At 37.1% G+C, this 7,024-nt stretch overlaps 1 protein-coding gene across 3 annotated transcripts in view; it reads right to left on the reverse strand.

Annotated features, from left to right (window-relative positions):
• zgc:73226 overlaps nt 1-145 on the reverse strand; it is a 31,008-nt gene extending 30,863 nt beyond the window's left edge. For 2 of the 3 annotated variants that reach the window (XR_015490014.1, XR_015490015.1), the window contains exon 1: nt 1-145. This exon is cut by the window's left edge and continues 55 nt beyond it. The gene's annotated coding sequence lies outside the window, so the exon portion shown is untranslated. 3 annotated transcript variants of the gene reach the window in all.
• Between the last annotated feature and the right edge of the window lie 6,879 nt (nt 146-7,024).

Genomic DNA, 7,024 nt, shown 5'->3' on the forward strand with positions numbered 1-7,024 from the left:
GAGTTCAGGAGGAGATGCACTTATTTCGGATTCTTTCGTCTCTCTTTGTCCGTGTTTATCAGTCTTATGTTTGTGTGTGTTCACTGCACTGCTGTGGGTGTGTTTGTGCGGCTGCTTGTCATCACTGCTAAGCCATTGACGTAATAACCGTTCATTCCTCCAGGGGGCGCTCGGTGGCTCATAGATGTTTTCAGTAATTAATTAAATAAATGTGACCACAAGACCAGTTTAACATAAAACTGGCTTTGTCTTTTTGAAAAAAAAAAAAAAGCCAAATTTACATGGTATATGTGCAAAAAAATAATAATTCGATGCAAAAACATCAGAAAAGATCAAGTTTCATGAAGATCTGTTGTAAATGTCCTATTGTTAATATATCAAAACTAGTTTTTGTGGTTGTGTTCATAACTGTAACATCATGACTTCATGTTAAAACAGTTATCATAACATTATTCATCAATATGTGGCTCTTTTTGGATTCTCAGGAGCTATAGAAATTAAAAATGTAAAACAGGAAATACCATGGGACCATTGTTTTTGTTTGCATCCCTCAAAATGGTCTATATTAAATTTTGGATTTCCACAAAAAAAAAAAAAAAAACTGGCTCTTATTGTTGAAGGAAATGCAAAAAAAAAAAAAAAAAAGTGTTGCAACTGTCCCTACTCTCCCCATACTGTCTGTAAATCTCTAAATCAGTGGGTCTCAAACTTTTTTCATCAAGTACCACCTCAGAAAAAAAATTGTCTCTCCAAGTACCACCAAAATGAGCGGTATTGAAATACAGTAGCTTAGTAGGCCCAGTAAAGCAGCTACAACTCTGCACAGTTAAAAAACATGGCAGATAAACTTAGAAATATAGGTCTAAATGTCATGTATGGCATATTATATACATAATTTTTGATAAATTTTTAAATATATGTAGCATGTACATGACATATTTCTTTCCTCCGCGTACCACTAGAAGGAAGCCCGCGTACCACTAGTGGTACACGTACCACAGTTTGAGAACCACTGCTCTAAATAAATCAATGCACAAAAATTCCATAAAAATATTAAATTTATTATGATTTTGTGGTTCAGGGTCACAAATGTAAGATATGACTAAGGACAGACAGAATCTGCGTACATTTGTTGCTATTTCTGCATTGAATTTTGTAAAATAAATAAATAAATAAATAAATAAAAGTCTGTGTATTTATGCGGAGTCATTTTAAGAGTATTATAACTAAAAACTTAACAAATGAAATGAAAAAACAATACATTTTTAACTTATAATGTTTACAGTACAAATCCAATTAGATTCACTTAATTGGTAAACAAAGGAAGTATATGCATCATATAAAATGTCTACTAAAATTGAACATTGAACAAGAAAAATGAACATTTTAATATTACAGTACTACTAGGCTATCACAACGATATTAGTGAAATTAATTTAAAAACTGGATAATTTACTCATAAGATAGACTCAAAGTCTGCGGAATTCTATAACCAAAAAATGACGCTGAAAATCTTTGATGGACTCTTTATTTAAAACAAATATCGCAGTTGACCAATCAGAGACAAGTTCCTGACTTCTACGCCCCGCCCTTCGTACTCGAGTTTTTGCCATTCTCTCTGATTTATTCTGTTTATATGACGTAAGTACAGTAATCTCTCTTTATCCCCACGTGTTTCATCAGCAGGTAAATATTGACATCATTCCCTTCTTTTCCATAAATAGAACTAAACAGGTTCCACAAAAACCCAGCTAAATTGTATTTCTCGTTATGTTATATCCGTGAAGTTTGATATCCATTTATGAAATGTAGCCTAAACAGTTATTATTAAGGGTCAACATCAGAAAGTCTGAATAGGACTAAACAGGTGCCAAAAACCTTTTTAATTTTATGTTATATTCGTAAAGTTTGATATTAATTTCCATTTATAACATCCATACAGTTATGATAAAGTGCCAATACTAGAATGTCTGAACTTGTTTAATGGCAACAAAGTGATGCAACACTTAAAAGTCTTAAAATAACTTGCAACACAAAAACATCCAGCATGTGCTTATAGTGCCACTTGACCTGATATAAACTTTTAATAACATAACACAGACAGATAATCTCTGCTGATAATCTCTACGGCTAATTTTGTTTACCCAATTCCCCTATAGCGCATGTGTTTGGACTGTTGGGGAAACCTGAGCACCCAGAGGAAACTCACGCCAACATGGGGAGAACATGCAAACTCCAAATGCCAACTGACCCAGTCGGGATTCGAACCAGTGGCCGTCTTACTGTGAGGTGATACAGTGATAACCACTGAGCCACCGTGCCACCGATAGTAAAAAAAAAAAGCATTAAGTATTGTACATTTATTTTTAATAAATACAGGAAATAAAAATAAAAGCTAATTGAAATATTAGATTTTTAAAAAAATATTAAATTAAAACACCTCATTTATAGAAAACAAACAAAAAACATGGATTTGTTATTATGGGGTATATGCCGAAGCATGCTAATAGGACTTTTAATTTGCCAGTAACCTGGGTTAAGCGCTTCCGGCGAATTGAACGCCAATGCAAAATCCGGTGCGTTCAAGGTCTGTTTTCTTTAAAAATCAGCGATCTCCAATAGCTGAGTGATGTCCGATTTAAAGTGGGTCTCAGATTGTACAAGAAGCACTGCATTAAATTACATTTCCCCCGCCATATCTTTATAATATGAGCATTTATTTTACACCAGTATATTTAATGGAGCTTCTGCATTAGCCTGCCGATTGTGATGAGCGCTTGCGAGTAAACAGCTTTTTGTCTCGTTTTACGCTTGAGCAACCAAATAAATGCTAAAGTTTATTTAACTGAATGTATTTTAATGGCATTACAACATCGATGCTGTATAAGGAACCGTATAAAATGGAAAAAAGTTCACAATAACAGGTCACCGGAAGTGTATCAGCATGGGAACAGCACTAGCTCGGCATATACCCCATTACCTTTAAGCTAACAGATTTGATTGTTTTGGATGTTTAACACATCGTCACCAGGGGGAGACAAAGTCTTGTGAACACGTCAGGATGGACTCGGTGGAAATTTCATCTCGAATGTGTTTTGTTTTATACCTTAACCACAGCAAACTAAGAATATTCAGCACACAGTGTTCACTAAACTGTTAATTTGGTACATTTTATGCAACGCTTGGGGTTTAAATGGAAAGTACGGAGAGTAATGCAAATTTACTCACTATCTACTCTTCCTCAAGTGACTTCAATCCTTTGAGTTTCTCTAATCAGTTGAGCACAAAAGAAGATATTTTGAAGAAAGCTAAAAACCTGTAACCATTGACTTCCATAGTAGAAAAAACAAATATTATAAAAGTAAATAGCTACAGGTTTCCAACATTTTTCTAAGTATCTTATTTTCTGTTTGACAGGGACGGCACGGTGGCTCAGCGGTTCCATCAAAGCAATTAGGTCGCTGGTGCGAGTCCTGGTTGGGTCGGTTGGTGTTTCTGTGTTTTGCATGTTCTCCCCATGTTGGCGTGGGTTTCTTCTGGGTGCTCCGGTTTCCCCAACAGACCAAACACATGCGCTATAGGTGAATTAAATAAACTAAATTGGCCTTAGTGTGTGAGTGTGCGAGTGAATGAGTGTGCATGTGTAACCCCGCCGGCTCTACACCAACTATCCCGCTCCGAGCTGGTATCGAGCCGGCGACCTTCGGCATGGGAGTCGGTTGCTCTAACAAGGAGGCTAAAAACCATGGCCTCTAGCATCTGTCCCTAGAGCACCTGTAGAGGTCAGAGGAGTGAGGTACCTGCACTTAACAGCTGGCCTCCATTACACATGTATGTTTCCTAGTACTGGGTTGCAGCTGGAAGGGCATCCGCTGTGTAAAACATATGCTGGATAAGTTGGCGGTTCATTCCGCTGTGGCAACCCCTGATGAAATTCTAGGTGTTCTTTTGATCCAGCACAGTAGACATGTTCTGCTGGAGTGTGTGTGTGCAGATGTAGACGTGCTGCTGGAGCGTGTCGCACACTCATGTTTTCAGGACAGGCAGTGCTGAAGCTGCTATCCTGTAACGCCGCTGGATAACAGGAGGCCCATGACACCTAAATATAGCACAGAAAACACATCTCCAAATACACCGGCTCTCTGACATGGAGATTCATTCCAGTGGCGGAGAGAGGGAAATAAAATCAGGGGAAATGGATGCTTATCATTTCTTTATTTTTTACTTGGCACACTCAAAAAATTATGTTTGCTGTTTACAGTGGTGTAAAGTAACTAATTACAAATACTCAGATTACTATAATTAGTTCTCAGGAATTGTAGTTTACAGAGTAGTTTTAAAAATGTGCTCTTTTACTCTCACTTGAGTACATGTTTAGTGCTGTATCGGTACTTTTACTCCGCTACTTTCCCTTAGTCTGCAGTCACAACTTTATTTTTTCTTGTCTATGGGGATCAGAAAGCTCAGTCCTGTGATTCCTGTCCAATCAAATCACACACAGAAGGTAAATCGCCTCACAATGAACTACTTCAAGACATGGGCGATTAATAAATGCAGCAAACTGTTTGGAAGCATTAAAAGTGTCCAAGAAGATGTCCAAAACCTTTACACACACTGACCCAGAGACTGTTTACATGCAGGTCACTGATGAGAAGATGACGGATGTTTACTGTATGGGGACCGAAATGGCCTTAAACACCCAGCAAGCACAAGACATTAACATGACGTCGTATTGACGTTGTACCCCAATGTCGTGGAGACGTTGCGTTTTGTTGGGTATTTACTATGATCTTCTAAAGCTGCTTTGAAACAATTTACATTGTAAAAGCGCTATACAAATAAGTGTGAATTAAATTGAAATGAAAATCGGGTTGACGTCAGAACTCAATGTTAGACCAACGTCAATGTCCAACCGAAAACCAACCAAATATCAACGTCTAATGATGTCACAGCTTGAAGTTGTGTGAACGTTACCACTATGACGTCTATCAGATGTTGAATTTTGTTGTTATTAGACGTCAAAATAACATTGTCCTTAGACGCTGGCTAGACATAAAATTTTGGTCACATCACAACCTAAATCTAACCCAATATTAACGTCCTATGACGTTGTGTGACTGCTGGGTAATAACTACATGCATGTCACACCTGTTGCAGTGCCCTAGTTTGGACACTTGAGGGCACTAGTTTGTTTTGTAGTTTCACTTCATTTCCCATAATCCTTTGTATTACTGATTGTGTTATGTTACAGCTGTTTTGTGTTTGTTAATTTAGTCCTGTCTTTATAAACCCTCTTGTCCTCTGTTTTAGTTGCCTTAGGATTTTGTTAGTTCCTCACGTCTGGTATGTTTGTCTGGTTATCTAGTTTTTTTTTTGTATTACGATTATTCTTGGATTCCTGTTTGTGTTTGTTTTTGTTAGCACTTGTTAGCACTCCTACCCTGTCCTTGTATTTACTAGTGGTGGGCAAAGCGAGGCTTCGTGAAACACTGAAACAGTCGAAGCAAATGTGTCGAAGCTTCGAAACGTTTCGAAACCCCACTCTACAGTGACATCTAGTGGTCATTTTTTTATGTATTGCACTAAAACAGCTTCAGCAAAGAACAGTTGAACAAATTGAGGGATTAAGCCCAACTTTGTATAATGAATCTTTTAAGTAACATAGTATAGTGGTTAAGGTGTCAGACTTCCATACGGGGTTAATAGGTTTCGAAGCCAGACTATGACAGTTGTTTTTAAAACCAATTGGTAATGCTTTGCTCTTGTATCGTTTTGTTTTAACATTGGTCTGATATCCGAATGAACAATTTGTGAATAAATATGTCTTGTTTTTTTCTTAAAACAGGGTTGTTGCTAGATCAAAAACGGTGGCCTGAAGTTATCAAGAATTATTTATATTATTCATTAAATTTCCCATTTATTGTATTTTATTAATGTCTACCTAAACCCATCCATACTGTAAAAATATTTATTATTGTTTTACAGTGTTACAAAAATGATGCTAAATTGATGGCGTAACTGCGGCTGTATCCTATTTAGGCTACACAAAACAGAAACATGATTAAATTCATAAAACCATGATTTCAGAGTATTTGTACAAGTCGGGATTCGAACCCAAAACATCATGCAAAGCATAGGATCAAGGACCAAACACAAAGTCCTCTAAGCCATATGACACAGACATTGATTGATGACCTTGGCAGTCAAATGAGGATTCGCCAGGTCTCGAAACGTTTCTAAGCTGATCGATGCTTTGAATCGCTTTAGTCACGTGATTAGGTGTTTCGAAACACTTTAGTCACGTGACTTGGGTGCTTCGGATCATGCTTTGGTGCAGTGTTTCGAAACACTTGCGCTTCGGGATCTCGACACTGTGTCGAAACATCAGTTTCACGTCAGCCATCCCTAGTATTTACCCGTTTTTGTACTTTTGCCAGTTACTTCGACTGGTCATCTAGTTTTTGTATCTTGCTTCTAGTTCTGTGCAAGATTTGGAAATCTGTCTTTTTGGATGCCTTTGTCTTTTTGTTAATAAATTGCTGCACTTGGATTTCTGCATTTAGTGATCTTTCCCCATTTCGTGACACATGCACTACAGAATGTTACGTTTACACACATCCAAAAATTACATGTAAACGCATCAGCTTTTCACAGCATCACTACTCATGAGTACTTTTAAAAGGGCTACTTTTTACTCCTACTTTGAGTAATATTTACAACAGATACTTTTACTCTACTCGCACTACATTTTTAGGCAAGTAATGTTACTTGAGTATGATTTTTCAGTACTCTTTCCACCACTGGCTGTTTGTTCGGATTACTTATTTAAAAGGAGCTGAATCAACACAATTGAGGTTTTTGGGGACAACTTAACTGTTTTATGTTCAATCAACTTAAATTTGTTAAAACTAAATCCTTTATGTTGTCTCAACACATATCGAGTGTGTGAATCTAGCATTTTTTCCTACAGTGCAGACGTATTCAAGACAGAAAATATCTGCAGATACATTATCTGAGAATAAGC

Source organism: Danio rerio, chromosome 5 (assembly GCF_052040795.2).
Source record: "Danio rerio strain M-AB ecotype USA chromosome 5, GRCz13ab, whole genome shotgun sequence".
NCBI lineage: Eukaryota > Metazoa > Chordata > Actinopteri > Cypriniformes > Danionidae > Danio > Danio rerio.